The sequence below is a fragment of the Odontesthes bonariensis genome, chromosome 1 (genome assembly GCF_027942865.1).
Source record: "Odontesthes bonariensis isolate fOdoBon6 chromosome 1, fOdoBon6.hap1, whole genome shotgun sequence".
Taxonomy (NCBI): Eukaryota; Metazoa; Chordata; class Actinopteri; order Atheriniformes; family Atherinopsidae; genus Odontesthes; species Odontesthes bonariensis.
Genome location: NC_134506.1, coordinates 23,310,572 through 23,326,655, shown reverse-complemented (window position 1 = coordinate 23,326,655; position 16,084 = coordinate 23,310,572). Strand labels below are relative to the sequence as shown.

The following is a 16,084-nucleotide window of genomic DNA, read 5'->3' as shown; positions in this document are numbered from 1 at the left end:
ATTTTTTTGCCTCCTGGTAGCAAAACTTGAAATGAGTGATGCAGCGATGAAAAAGGAATATGATGAACACAGGCAGTTTAAGTGCCAAGAGATGCTGCTTCCAAATCCACAAAAACTCTGCTACTTCCACTGTACTCTGCTGTGGCTTTCCTCGTCGCTCAAAGAAGAGTAACTTTTTTTTAGTTTTGTGTGAAAACGTAGTGAGTTGAGTATGGTATTATGTAGAGGTGTTTATTTGTATGTGATTAATACATTATTGATAATATGTTAATGTAATCCAAATCAAAGCAGTTCAGTGTTTACTTGATTAATTATTACGCTGTGGTGTAATTTCCCCAAACAGGCTTTCTGAGTGGTAGGGGTTAGAGCAGTGAGCCTCTGGCTAGTTCAGAATGCTCAAACTACAAAGAGCCTTACTCCACTGGGACCTGCTCTTGGTTCCCCCTTTTCAAACCCCACACCCCCCGCTCTAAATGCCCTCAGGCCCTTAAAAAAACCTACCCTGGCTGATTTCTGCTGTATTTATTTTACCTTTCCTTCCAAATCAGCGCTTCCCTTTGTTTCCTGTAATGGACGTATGGAGATCTTGCTGATGCAGGTCAAACATAACATCCATATTAATGAGAAAACACCATCATATAAACCTTCTCGAAACAAATAAGGATATCCAAAAAAGGTGTGTTTTTTTTCACATATAGGCATAATTTTCTTCTCAGCAAAGTCGGAATGTTGTGAAGACATCATTGTGTTTGGAGCGCAGTGATGAATATTATCATGCACTTGACCTATATTGATCTTCCTCTAACATGTATACCCACTCCGCCATGCTGAGCCTAAACATCTGGTCACCAGAGTGTTCCACTGAATGACAGATAACATCTGGGAGGACTGCTGCTATCACAGGAAACAATGTTCCTATCTAACCCTCCCCGCCTCCCTAAAGCACCCCCCTCTCCCGTCCCCACTTGTCCCTGTTCCACCATGTCCTGCTCATAAGCACATCCCTCTCATTGATTTCCCATTAACCCCTTCTAGACTGTGAGTATCTGCTCACCCAGACACACCGACATCAGTGGATTGATTAACAGCATAATGGCATCACTATGGCTGCCCGTTCTCATCAGTCTGACCAGGTCTACGGACTGATCTTGTCCATGTCCAGCAGTGTGCTGCACTCCTGCATATTTCATTTCCTCTTGTCTTTCAGCTCTTTCAATATATTTGAAGTCTTCCTTCCTTCCTAGACTTACCTCCTCCCTGCTTTGTTTGTTTGTTTGTTTGTTTATTTTTCCTTCCTTCCATCTGCTTCTCCTACTTTAACTTTTCTTGCCTTAACCTTCTCTTTATTCGACTCTCTAACTTCCTGTCCTCATCATCCTCTTGTCGTCTGTATCTTCCTCTTCTCAGTTTGCTGTTAATATTTACCTGGCATTCAACCTCGGAACACATATGTTGAACCCATATTAAAAACACAGTACTCTATGTTCTTATTTGCTTTCACAATGCCATGATAAAACATGAATGTGTGTGTTATGTTTGTGCACATATATTACCCTGTATGAGCTGTCAGTTGGGTGCTGGTTGGGGACATTTAGGACAGCGGTTTGTTTTTGAGACAGAGCTCCAAAAGCTTCGGCTTCAGTCACTGTAAGAATAATACTCACTGATGCTCTTGCAGCTAATGAGAAAAATTAAAGTCCTGCATGTGTGGATGGGATGTTTTTAGGTGTTTTTCTTTTGTTCAACAGACTATGTGTTATAGTATGTAATTACCATAAGGGATGCTATATCTGTTTCAGTATCTATTTCCTTCTTCTCTTTGGCAACTGCTTTGGCGGCAGGAATAAAGAAACTGCGCTTCTTGGGTTGTGTTGTTGTGAGCCACAACGGAGGCAAGTTAGAAAAAGCCCTTCATTTAAGCATGGCGTGCCTCCATCAGTCCTCGCCTCTGATGTACAAAGAGCCCAGAGGAAGGAGCTTCACAGCTGTTTGTAAACTATGAGAACAGGAAAGGTCAACAAAGTAATGCAGTGCGTTTTTTTTGTAACGCATTTTCCATCTCTCTCTGTTCCGTACTGAGACAGCGGGGCTGTGCCCTGCCTCAGTGGTACTGGTGCATTTAAATTACTGTTCTTGCCTGAAGAATAATGGTGAAAGCATAACCCTATTGTATTCTTTGATAAACTCTGGAAAAATGCATGGTATAAGCTGAGGAAGAGACACTGTTTAAGGGCACAATTGCCTTGCAAATCTACCATGGCAAAGTTTTTCTGAGGGAGAGGGAGAGACAGGGAGGAAGAGAGTGGTGTGAAGAAGGAGAAATGTGGAACTGAGGGTTGAGGTAAAAAGGAGAAGTGAAAGGGAGATGGTGATGGAGGATCCAGCATGTGGGTAGAACAGGGGGGTCTGTGTTGCAGGGACATGTGTTATCTCTTGGTGCAGGGGTCTTTGTTTGCAGGGCAGGGAGGTATAGATTTCCTCTCCATGTCAGCGCCTTTATTTAAGGCTCAGCACAGAGGGGACAATAGCAAACTAATCCACAACTGAATCAGGATTAATATTCAAGCTGCAAATATTAATTCACAGCCAAAAGGAGGAAATGCAGAATCTGTCAAAATGCTCAAACAAATAAAGAACAAAAAGCCAGAGACGCTTGACCAAAAATCCCATCCTGAGTCTGTCACATGAGTGCATTATTTTTGCTGGGTCCTACAGTCTTGTCTCAGCGTTCTGTTTGATTTCTGTATTAATCTTCATAATGATTTTCTATAGAAGAGTGAGTGCTGGGGGAAGCTGAAGAGCTGCATGTTGTTTTTGGCTATTCTCCTCACTAAGCTCTGGATTTAAGATCTGGATTTGAATATTTATGATAGAAAATAATGGAGGTTATAAAAATAAGTCCCTGCAGAGCTGGGCTGTAAGTTATAGGGGTAAGCAGTGCCTCCCACATCAAAGAAGCCTGGGGGTGTTGGCCAGTATAGTCTGATGGCTGTTAAAGCCTGTAGCTCTCCACCCCAGCCCAGCAGAGTGTGGTTCTGCTGAAGATGAATGATTCAAAAGTGTCACGATCAGAGTGCTCACAAGCGTGCAACATTTTTCAGAATTTAAGTTATTTAAAACAGTTTAGTTTTGGCTGCCTCAAAAAACCAAGAGAAAACAAACCTGCCTCCAGGGTGAGATCATTTGACTCGTTTCAAACATAGTTGTTCTTGTTTTGAGATTGAAATAAGGGAGGATGTTTGGAACTGACAGGTAGGTTACGCCTCTAGTTTCAACGAAATATCACTTGATCCAAGTAAATGTTTTAAAACACACCGGTTTGCATTTGAAACAAGTGAAATTTTGTCTTGCAGTTTTTAGCTAGAACACTTAGATGCTGAGATTCAGTACCGGCTTCATGAGAACAATGTGGAGAAGTGTGAGTCTTCTGTCTCCTCGTGAAGGATGTCTTTGGAGGTTCTGACCACTTGAAGGGTTAACATGGACATTCAGCTACTGTGTGTCATGTGTTGATACAATAAATTGTTTCATATGCACTGACTGTATTGTATAAATTCTGTAGTCCATGTCTGTCCGGTCATCTCTCAAACCTTTTTTTCTTTTCTTTTTTTTTGTTAAGAATTTGTCCCTCATGATCATAATGAGGAGGCAGAATTAGCTCTTTACGCCAGATTTGTACTTCATTTTTATCTGAAAAAGTAACCATCAGTGTCCACACCACACCCCTTTCAGCACACACACACACACACAGGCACAGTAATCCCACTCTAGGGGGTAGAGGCCTGTTGTATACCCGCCTACAAAAACCATTGTGATGTTCAAAGGGGCTTCACAGAGGCTCTAACCATTGATAAGGTCTAATGTAATGAAGGACTGTAAACTTCATCTTTTATACATTGTAACATAATGTGAAAGGTCATCTTATCTTAATCCTCAAATCAGCAGTGTCCAGGCCCGTGGCCCCCATTTCATGAAGTTAAAGAAATAATCTTAGAGAGCACTCTGAAGACGGCCCTTATTATCTTCTCCACAAGGTCCAATCAGAAGATGTCATTAGAGTGAACTATGAATGCACTGTAAGGAATGATTATTTCTCTTTTCTAATCGGCCCCAATCATATCATAGAATCAGCTGGACTGTGCACTCATGGTGTGAAGCTTTATTATGTCCAGTGATTAATCATCAAGCACTACCTTATCCCTCTTAGACACACAGCCCACTGCTGGCCTGTTCACAGAGGGAAAATGAGAAAACATCACTTTCATCAGCACGGTGCTTACTTGATTTTCCATACTCTTCGGTTCCCCCTCACCATTGGCCTTATGCGCTAAAATTCTGTGTATCGTCTCAGGGATACGATTACGGTTTTAAGAGCCATTGCTCACTCAGGCTCCATGTAGAGTCTAATGAGTGTTGGAAAGCAAAAGTAAGAAAGTGGCACTTCATTATGTTTTGTCCAACTCATCATTTTTGTGGACATCTTTAAAACCCGGCTCCCGATCTTGATTTAACGTACTCTGGAGTTCTGTTTGTTAACGTCTTGATCAGATCTTATGTTGAACTTAAAAGAGAAGTGACGATGTGTCCTTGAAATTCAAACATTCACAGCAGATGAGGCACACAGCCACACAGTGAATTAATGCAGGTCAAACAGGTTATTGTCTCAAGACCAACTTTGAGCAATTTGTTGTTCAGGAATCCTTTGTTCTCAACTGAAAGTGTGTCAAATATAGACAGATGGTGAAATATTTATTCCATGACTGCAGATCATATTAAAGCGTTATTGTTTGTTTCGTTTTGTATCCCACCCCTAATTTGCCGGTGGTACCATTTTTTGGGGAAGCCTAACAAACATACATCAACTTTAAAAAAGTAAAAGGCCCCGTGCTGTAGCCTTAATTAGAAAGAAATTGTAAGCAGACATACGTGCCTGTCTTTTACAGATTATCTATACTTTATGACTGAATGTTTGAAGATATGAGGGATTGTGAATCAGCGCAGCTGAAGCAGTGCTCTTATAGGACATTGTTGTCTTCAATTATTTTCAGTCATATTCCCGTCTGTAAGAGGCAGAGGATCATTTATTATTTAAAGATGCAATCGTTGCTGTTTATCTGCGATTTTTTTAAAACCGGGTTATCTTTTCGCATAGTTTTTTCTATCTGTCTGTCTTTCTTTTTTTTTTTTTTTTGATTAAATGGAACAAAGTGTAATAAAATGCAGTTCCAAATACTTGCCTGTCTCCAGTGCAAGAGCTCATCTGCCATTATTGTGATTTAAAATGAATGGTGGCAAGCAGCTGCCGAGAGACGAGATCTAATGAGCATCTGGGATGCTTTAGTATGTACATAAAGGGTCTCACACAGACACCAGCTGATACAGACACACACAAATACACATATAGATACTGACTAACAATCTCATATATATTTATCCAAATGTAGGAGCTAAAGAGATAGCTGACTGAGGGATTTGTTGCCAACTTTTGCAGCTGGATTAATTCACTTTCTTTTGAGTGTTACTCGAACAAAGAACCTTCTCCATTTAAATTAAACATCTCGGGAGCAAACAGCAACAATAACACAAACCTAAACACTTTAAAGCTATATGAATAATAGTACATGCTAAATCTTGAGGTTCTGAGAATTGTTTTTAACAATTTTCTTCAGAGGCAAGCAACAGATTCTCAACTTGTAGTGCATTCAGATCATACTACTGCAGTTGTTCAATTTCATGACGCAATAAAATGGTCATGTAAAGAACTTCATCTCATTGCTCTTATACATATTTTCTCTAAAGTCCAAATCCCCACAACAATGATCACTTGTCTCCACTAGCTGCACCATTTTTCCTGTTACTTCCGATACTTAACTTTAAAGCGATTCCTCTGCTCCTGAGACCCTGGTGTTCAGAGATTATTCCAGCCTCAGCTGAAGTAGACAAACTGCAATCAATACCTGATAGGAGCAGTCTGCCTGGGTCAGGTGACCTTGTTGTATGGCACCCAAGACAACTGTAGTAAAGTTCTCATAGATTCTGAGGGACTGACCCCTGACGACCAGGGCACATAAGGTCAGTCTGGCCAGACTGACCTAGAGCCAAGAGGCCACTGTCCAGTTAGTTTGGCTGTCCTATAATGAAGTGGTCAGTATTGCCTTTCTGTCACTCAGCAATTACTGGGAGAGATATGGAGTCATAGATAGGTGCTGAATGCACGCTGAGGCAGTAGCCTCAGAATTACATTCATGAGGCAAAGTACTAGTAAAGTGACATGTAAACTACTCTAATATTGGCTGGTAATGACTGGGAGCAATATGGATCGAAAGGAGTCTGACAGTTGCAGCGGAACCGCATTACACGTTTGTGTGCAGGCACGGAAAACACAACTGTAAAGCTCATGGTTAATGGCTGCTTTTAAAAGTCTGATGATTTGCCGCAAGTAGAAGTTACGAACTGAACTGTTTTGTAGAATAAACACTATTCTGAGCCTCCTTTATTAGAAGCATTTTTTTTTATTATTATTGTAGTATGTTTAAATTAATAAGTAGAATTGTGTTTGTAATCATCTAATTTTTTATTTTTGAAACGTATTTACATATATGCCAGTGAACATCAGTCATTACTTAAGACGCGGTGAGTGTTTCAGTCTTGGATGAACATATGCCGAATATACTAACGAGACAGGTGTAACTTGGACAATGTGGGGCGATCGCATTAAAAGACAAACAAACACGTGTAATGGTGTGTCTCCCCTGGCCTTTTGCGCTCTTTGACACAGGTCATAGGCTAAGAAATCCCCAAAGCATTGTAGCTGCTTCCATCACACACTTGGTGCATTCTTGTATCTGCTAACTATTTAGTCGTCAGTGATTTGGTTAAGTGGAATTGACTTTTATCTGCGGTGTGCTGTGGGCCTGCCACTGGCAATTCAGAACCCCCCTTCCTCAGCTCCCATTTTAGCTTGGTGTCACATCCCGCACATTGCTATTGGCAGCTGAGCCAGGCCTAATCAATAGCCCAGGTCAGGGATCGCCTACGGCTCTGCTGTGGGTGGGCTATTGATCCGACATACACACTCCCACAGGTCGCCCTGAAAAACCGGGAAGTCGTGGCCTTGAACGAAGTGTAAGAGAGGGGAAGAGAGAGATGACAAATTAACGACACTGTTTTCTGTCCGCTGTAAGGGTGACAAAACTTGTCATAGAAATAATTTAGTTATTGATTAGCAAGTGATGCACTGCGTTGTGTTCATTCAAGAAAGCTTAAAAGGATCATTATTCATATTGATATATCAAATGGTAGTGATTGGATTCTGAAAGGTTGAGTGCACAGTGAAGCAAGAAGTAACTGAACTAAACGTTCCACTTGGAAGTCCCCTTCCAACCACCTAGGACCTTCTCTTTTTAACAATCTTTCCCTTTGCTTCACCAATCCTCTGTTGTCACTTTATCGGACCTGCGGACAACGTGCAGGAGTCTAGTTATTTTTGTTGCAATTTCAAATGTTGCTCCCAGAGCACCTTATCAGCACCACACTAAGAACTCTCGGGAACAATTAAACATGGGCTTTAAGTCCAGTCTAACCACAGAGGTAAAAATAATCGCAGTGTTTCCAAAATGGATGTGGCTTCAAAAGAGCTATTCGGTTATCACAAACTGTCTGCCTCTTCCTCCTCTATTCCCAAACTAAATCTTTGGGAAACTATTGGAACACATAACAAGCATATTTACACAAATCAGGGCCATGTGGAATTCAAAGCCTTTTTCTTTTTAACACGTACATTTTTTTCATAGCTTGAATTGACAGTTGAATAAATGAGTATTGTCTATGAGACTTTGTTGTCATATTCTGAAGATCCTCCACAGAACAGGCAATTATATATGCTATTACAGGAGCATGTCTTGTTCCAGTTCCAGGAAAATTAAGTTTTTCTGCAAATCTTTTTCATTTTTCATCTGAAAAGTCTTCAGTGGTATGAGGAGAGAAATTACTCGCGGCAGTTCATTTGCTATTAAATGTAATCTTGAAATCATGCCAGGCTGTCCAGCAGTAGTAGCATACAAATAATTATAGATTCATTTTGTTGACTCTAAAAGCAGATGATTAATTTTGAAGTCTTGATGGAAGTCATACTGCTCTGGTTTGCCTCTCCTGAAAGACATTTATTATGTGCTCATATATCCGGGATGAGGTACAGAAATTGTAGGGGTGCTAGTAGAGGACAGCTATGGAACTCTGTCTTTGTTGTCAGGATTTCCAACTGTGTTCAAAACATGTTTCTGAATGTGTTTTTTTTTCTCTCTTTGTTTTTTTTTTTCTTGTTCCAGGCGATGGTGTCATCCTGACTTGTTCTTCTTGTGACCCGGGAGTCCCTAAATCCCAAAACATATAGCTTTGGAAAACCCTGGAAATACCTGGAATTCTAGGAGTACATCACCAAAACGTCTTCAGGTGCCCAGGCACTGGATCGATAGCTTTACATTATTCTTTATTGTTTTTGTGTGCACAAAAAAGAAAGACTGACTATTAGCAATAGCCGCTGGCCATCCGCCATTGCTTCAACAGACCTGCTGTGACCAGAAGGGTGTGACCTTTCTGCCTGCTGACTTCAAACAGACACTTGAAAAGGAAACACAGTCAGAGAGGCTTCCGTGTGTTGGAAACTCAGACCAAAAACCCCCATCAGGTAAGGCTGTGAAGTCCTTCTTGCTCCTGCTGTCCAAGCCCTAAGCTCTTTAACTTTTTCAGGGCTTTGAAGCTAACTTGTCCCCCACATGGTTAGCTTACCTTCAGAGGTGGTGTAGAGGAAAGCCTGGCTGACAAATGCATCGCTTATATGCTCTGCTCTCCTGTTTGTTCCTCACAGATCAGATGCTCTTAATATGTTAGTGCTTCAAGGTCGTTAGATGCTCGTCCTGGGTTCTTCAGATTTCGGATTCGCCTTGTCACCAGCCCAAGCCTGAGGGTCCACACACCTTCATTCACACATATCCTATGGCTGTTAGGAGAGAACCACGACAGACTTGGGTCTGGTCAACTACTGCATGTCTTGTTGCAATCATATTCGCCTCACAAGCATGCTGTTGTTGTCTGAAATTAAGTCTCACTTTGACACATTGAACCCACCTTCTTATTGAACAGCTGGTGTGATACGGGACTATCATGATGAGTAAATGATGAGCAAAATTGGGGTAAAATCGTTAAATTTACTTTCGCCTGCATTCACTGTCTCTGCGGCAACCTTTCTGTTGTCTGCCCTGTGTGTGTCAGGCAAGAGAGGAGAGCTGCAAACACGCTACAGAACTTTAAGAATAGGTTTCTTTCTTTATTCACGTTTATTTGGCTCATGTGCTGTGAAAAATGCTTTGGCAGAAGGTTAACTGTGAATTAATTGTTGTGGACAGTGCTTTTATCCCTTCATTAAGGCCAGTGTGGAAGTGTGTGATTGTTGTTTTTCGCGCGTCTGTTTGCAAGAAAAATCACACAAAGCCAAATTTGATGGAACTTAGTGGAGAGTTTGTGAATGGGGAAGGAGGAATCCGCTAAATTTTGTTGCCGATCAGGATCACTTTTGTTAAAAGTGCAAAATTCAACGTAGGTCTTGGCGGAGGATTGCCTCTCTAAGTGCCCTTGTTTACTTATAGGCCTTCAATCTGTATCTTCCTCTGTAAAGGAGATCCTATTCCAAATTAGAACTCTGACACTTGTGTGTGCTTCTCCCATCGACATGACTATGTGCCGTTGAGCTTCGTGCCGTGTTGCAAGTGACTCGTAAAAATCACTCAGTCAAACCTAGCCAAATTACCATCACCACTGTTACTGAAAAGCGTTCAAGGTGCCCATTCAGTTTCTGTGTGATTAATGTAAAAGGAGAACATATCCAAAGAAGCTTCATGTGACGCATTATGCGGACATTCAGGCAGAAACAGTACATGCACAAATGTAATTGTGCAACAACACGTGCAGATGAAATAGATTTTATTTACAGTTTAACTCAATAACACATTGACACGAGCACTCTCATTTGTGTTTTCTTTACCTCGATCCATATTGCTGTCATTAATGGTATGTGTGAATGTTCTAACGTGTATGGTTTTAAGTTTAGAGGGATGAAAATCATTTTTTTTTTGCTGGTAAAATGTCAGCAGTTTATTTGTGTTAATTGATGAGTGTATATTGTATAGTGTGTATTTTGTGTGTGTGTAAAACAATAGACGTTTATAGAAAACACACAGATATATAAGCTATGCAGTGTAAGTGAATCTTGTGCCACAGATAGACATACCAGACATGTAGTGTGCAAGTTCAGGCTCAGTTTGCCAGTTGTTTTGCAGAAGACTGATGACACTCCAGTAAATGATCAACACTTGAACCCATGTTATCTGGACTATTATTAAATCATTTTGCTTGTTTAATGGAAAAGAAAAGGCAAATGAATATGCAAGTTTTCATTTTTCTTGGAGTGACTTAGACTCCTGGAGGATCTGATATTTGTGGTTTTAGCTTTTGAGAGGGAGGTAAATTTGTTTGTGAACTACAAAGGAATGCATTATTTTTTTTTACCCTGAAAATAGGTCTGATTCATGATACAATTAGTTTATGAAATCAAGAGAATATACACTGACAAAAGTAGAAAAAAAATGAAGGCGAAAGCAGCGGGACGCCCTAAATGAGATAGTTACGGCTTTAAGGATCTAAAGAGATTTGTTTGAGAAGCCATTGTTTTGATAATGAGAATGAGCACCAGAAGATAAATAAATTAAGAACACCTTTTTTTCTTTCTCCTTCATCTCTAAAGATTAGTTTTAGTGTGAGTTAGAATAAACCACTTGAAAGCCCAAGAAACAATATTTATCATAGTGGAGCTAATTAAGGACGTGATCTGGAAAGTATTTTCTATGAAGTATGATTTAAGACCCAAAGGGTCAGCTGCATTCACAAATAGGGCAACAATAATACGGCAAGAGTCAGGGGTGAAAAAGGGCTCCAGTCTGGGGGAAAGCAGCTCCCCTCCCTGGACTGTGTGCTGATGGAGATGTGCTCCTTGCCCAGGGCTCCGGGGCTCCGACACTAGACCTTATTTTTCATGTGGGCTGCACACTGTTCTTCTACAGTCAGGGCTGCTCCCTTTGTCCCAGCCCTCCCCGTTTTGAGGAAAAGACATGCATGATTTCATACATGAAAAAATATATGTAATTGGACAGCAGGGCCCATGCAATGCATTTACAATTCTAAACAGAACACATTAAAACCAGTTTCCAGTTTCTCTCGCTCTTTTTTCCCAAGGAGATGTATTTGCACAAATTCAGAAACATAAGATCAAAAGGTAGATGAAACACAGGTTAGCATTGTTGTTGCATACCATACAAAATACTTCAGTACTGCCAACTTATATCTCATAACTCCACATTATCGGCATTTGTCTCAGGCAGTGGATTTGAATGTGTATTGCATGGTGCACTTGTAAATGAATGTGTACTGAGGCACTTGGAATAATAAATCCGAAGATACTTTAATGTTTCACTGACAATAAAAACTTCGAGCTTAATATAGTACTCATATCAGAATATGATAGATTCATTTACAGTGAATAGCTTTTTTAGTCCTTATTTTACACCCCTTCAAGTAAAATTCAGCCGAGAAAAAAAAAGGCACAAAAACAGTCATCATATTCAGTTTTGACCTTTAAATGCAAGCCAAAGAAATCAATGAATGCACAAAAATACAAAACAAAGTTTTAAGAATGTGCACTGTAGTTTCAAGGCTAGGATAATGCTGGTAGTGTTGTCAGTTGTGTATTTTTAACTGAAACTAGACTCTTGAGACACTCAACAAATGAAAATAATAATGCATTGTGTTTTCATTTTTAACATGTCGCTAAAAAGTTAGCTATAACGCCCCTAACTATCATCTTTGCAAAGCTCTGTCACACTGCACAGAAATCAGTTGTGAGTCCTTGTTAGGAGTTTGAGGAGCCTGAGTCTGCTAAGCTACCTGTTGGAAGAAATTACTTCTGACTTAAGATGGACACAAAGAGTTTTGTATCGGCAAAAGAGTAGAAAATATTAAGGCTTTCAGAATGATGCATGAAATCATTGGAATTTTTACTGAACGAAAAGTTCAAGATGTGCAGGAATCAAGCTGGCGTGAAGTGAATTAATGTGCACCTGTGATTCGATGCACACATTTTGTCCTGTCCGCTATGAAAGGAAATATCACATCACTGCTGGTCATTTGACCACGGGGAAGGTGCGACCTTTTGGAATTGAAAGAAAGTTTTTCATGTTGATTTCTTTTTATCCTATTAAGCAGCAAAATGCTGGTTGAGATTTAGTTGATACGCCAAATTGTTGAGGTAGGAGAATTACATTTTGCTTGATTTCTTTTACGTTAGTGTCATTCATACTGAGTTTATCATGTCCATTTTAACATAGCAAAGAGAAAACCCTTCCTTTGCTTCCTTCGCCACCACTCTGTTGCACCAAAAATCCTGTTTGTCATGCAAAATAGACACAAAGAAGTGAATTAGGGTAGTTTTTACTGACCCAGAAGCAAGGTCAGCTGTCTGTTGTGTGTGTTGAAATGCATCGCATGAACATATTCGGCAGTAAAGCAGGTGATGTGAGCTGTACGAGCTGGTTGCACCTATACTAATGCTATTAATAAGCACCTTCCACATGCTTCATATACAAGGCCTCTGACGTGGCTTGAAAAGCTCAACTCATTATGGTTTGTTTCTACTTAAGGGCTGGTTTTAAAAGGCATCTTTGACTTCAATTTCTGTTCATTTGTGATTTTTTTTTTTTGTCCAGTAGCTACCACAAAAAGGGTCCTTTATGGACCTTTTAGCTAAACCTTCAGTAGCGAACTTGCCTTTCAAAAGTAAACACCTTTGCTATTAACTTCCTTAACAAGCTAACACTTTAAAATAGAATCACTTGGTTTTATTGGCTCCGGGAACACTCAGGGCCATAAAGGGGGATGTGGAGGTCACCACACACAGTAAATATGGGTGAGGTTGTGGGGCACCCAAACAAAATTTGGAGTCGGAGAACTCCTCGGTTTTGGAGGTTTGATCACAGAACGCTTCAGATTAGCTTGTTGGGTTTGTTTCTTGACTACTTGTAGAGATGCTGCTGTGTGGTGCATATGAGGAGCTGGTTCCCACCAGGGTTGTGTATTCTCCTCTCTCTCTCTTGCCGGAATAGAAGCCGACTCAGTGAGCTGTAGTTAGTACATGAATGTGCACAGGGTCCATGTGACTGCTACACTGAATAACAGAAAAAGGCTCTTCTTTTATTTAATATTGACATGCTTCACTTGTTCATTTTATGTCATTATGAGCATCATTATTAATCAATTTTCATCAATCTAATGACTTTGATTTGAACTGTAAAAACTCACTGTTTATAGTTATTTCTTTAGTGGTCAGCAAATGGGTGTTCTTCCATTGGGCACATTTACAGTCTTATAAACTTGGATAATAAGTCATTTGATACTCTGTGTACCAAATTAATGAAAGTCCTCTCCAAAAATAGCATGTCCCGTCTGCACAATGAGGGATTTTATTAAAGGGAATTATCAGAGGACAAATTTGAAACATTTGCCGTCCTATTTGACCCAAACGAAACAGATGACGTCATCCCGAGGCTACGAGTGACGCAGGGCTTGAATTTGACCTCTGGGCAAAATGCTAGGTCTGTAGGCTACTTGCCTTTTGTGTCGCTTCCACCTGTCATCTTTAATCCCGTCGAGTCGCTTGGCGACTCTTCGTGACATCAAGGAACATGTCTCTCTGTAAGTTGAAGTTTTAAGTGCATCTGCAGCGAGCACGCGGTGGCATTTAAATAGCCTTGGCGTTGGAGAGATCTGCGATTCTCCCCTCCTCGTACTGTTTGGATAGGTTTACCAGCAGTTCGTGTGGCTTTTGCCTGGAGTGGTCATACGGCTCTGATTTTGGGATCCCTCTGTTTCAGTGAGGCTCTCTGAAGAGTAAAACCCCACGACTCCCTCCTGTCTCTCACCCGGAGACTGTGACAGCAGCTTTCAAGATTTCTCCATTATTCACCATGTCTCCGACCTGAAATGTGCATGTTATTTGAAGGCCTGATCTCCGCTCCTTTTTTTTTCTTTCCTTCAGCCGATACACCCAGTGTTTGCTTTTATGTCATTTTAATGCTATACTGTTAAATTCGAGATGACACAGAACTCTTGCGTTTATCTTTTTGATTTATCTCTTTTTATTTATTTATTTATTTTATTTTTTTTTTTTTTGGGGGGGGGGGGGGGGGGGGGGGGGTCTTAGTGTCTTTGCTGCCTGTGAGTTTGGATTTTATTCTCGGGTACACTTGTGAGATTTTGAGATCTGACGGTTACCAGCAGGCATAGAAAGGTTGTTAAAGCCTCTTCTTTTGAAACATAGGCCTACTAGGCAAAAAAAAAAAAAAAAAAAACCCGACACAACTAACATGACCTTTTAATAACATTCTCTGTAGTTTCTTATGGCATGTAGTTAACTGTCATATTGATTAGCTGTTTTAGAAAAGAAAACGTATTTCCAAATGATTTTCGAGCAAAATGTGTGTTCTGGGAGGGGAGGTGTGATGAGGCTGGATGCTGAGGATCAGCAGAGTTGACATACAGTTTGGTGTTGTTGTTTGCCTGGTTTTACATTTGATTGTGGTAAATACTTGTATCTGTGCACTTCAACAACAACAATATAATAATGGTAATAGTAATAATAACAACAACAACATTAAATAATAATAATAATAGTAAGAAGAATGGAAATGTGACACCGTTATATATCCCCTCATCATACACTCACACATGAATAATATCTGGACTGCACTCACCATCCCACCACACACACACACACACACACACACACACACACACACACATATATATAAGAGAGGGATACAGACAGAGACAGTCAGACAGTGAGAAAGTCACGCTCGCTGATTTTGGGGAATCTTTACGTGTGTGTTCTTTGATTCTTACTCTCAGTGGTCAGGGTGAAATCATCTGCACAATCAAGTAAAGGCTGCAAAACATCGGGGATTTCCGAATGTTTTACGACATTTTTTTTCAAATATTGACAAAATAATTAGGGGCTAACACGACTGTTCTTCTAAAATTCATACGTCAAAACTGTTTCTGAATAATGCATAGGATCATTAATAAGGTAGTACTGGCAGGGCGAGTAAATGGATGAGAGAGGGGAATTGATATGCCTTCTTGTTTCTCATGTAAATGAGGCAGACTGACCAGACGGCCGCTCGTCACTTATTCTTATCCAAACTTAAAAATCACAACACCAGCCACAGAGAGAAGATCCTGCTTTTTTTTTCTTCTTTTGTTGGGGGGGGGGGGGGGGGCTTTTTGAAAAAAAAATAAAAATCTCACCTCAAGCTGCCTATTTACAAAGATGGTGTCAGGTTTTCCCCTGAGTTGCTTGTTTGCACACGATCTGTCATTAACATTTATAAAACAATGTATTGCTTTATAATATGTTCATTTGATGTCAAAACAGATGAAAAAAAAGAATATGCTCAGAATATGCTTTCCCATTTTTTCCATGAAAATTTTAATAGCAGAACTGATCACAACAGATAAACAAAACACAAATAAATGTAGACGAAAAAACAAACAGGAGAAAACAGAGGGCATTTCCAAGATAACAAAAGAAAATCTGTAACTCAAAAGAGAGGGGGGGGGGGGGGGTGCACACGCCATCAACATACGTTTAAAGCATTTCAACAAAAGGTCCAGTAATATAAACAGTAAATCGTGTAAAACAGTATGCATATCTCTAATAAACTCTAAACCAGTTGAATGATAGATAAAAGGTCGGTATAACCTGCAGTATAAAACATGACATGTCAATCAGTTAAACAGCGGCAATATCAACTGCAATCGTTGCATCTCACTTCGCCAGACAAAATATACATTCACCACTCTGAGTTGTGTACATTCAAGAATATTTCCCATTTGCTATTAACTAAATTAGGGTTTTTGGGAGAGAAAAAAAAGGAAAATACGTGGCCACGTGTATTGAAATATTTGCCCATTCTGCCTTAGA

General features: G+C 40.2%; 1 protein-coding gene across 1 annotated transcript in view; it reads left to right on the top strand.

Moving 5' to 3' along the window:
• zfhx3b (zinc finger homeobox 3b) overlaps nt 1–16,084 on the top strand; it is a 208,470-nt gene that overhangs the window by 56,843 nt on the left and 135,543 nt on the right. The window contains exon 4 of the mRNA XM_075460829.1: nt 8,328–8,686. The gene's annotated coding sequence lies outside the window, so the exon portion shown is untranslated. The remainder of the gene's footprint in view (nt 1–8,327; nt 8,687–16,084) is intronic.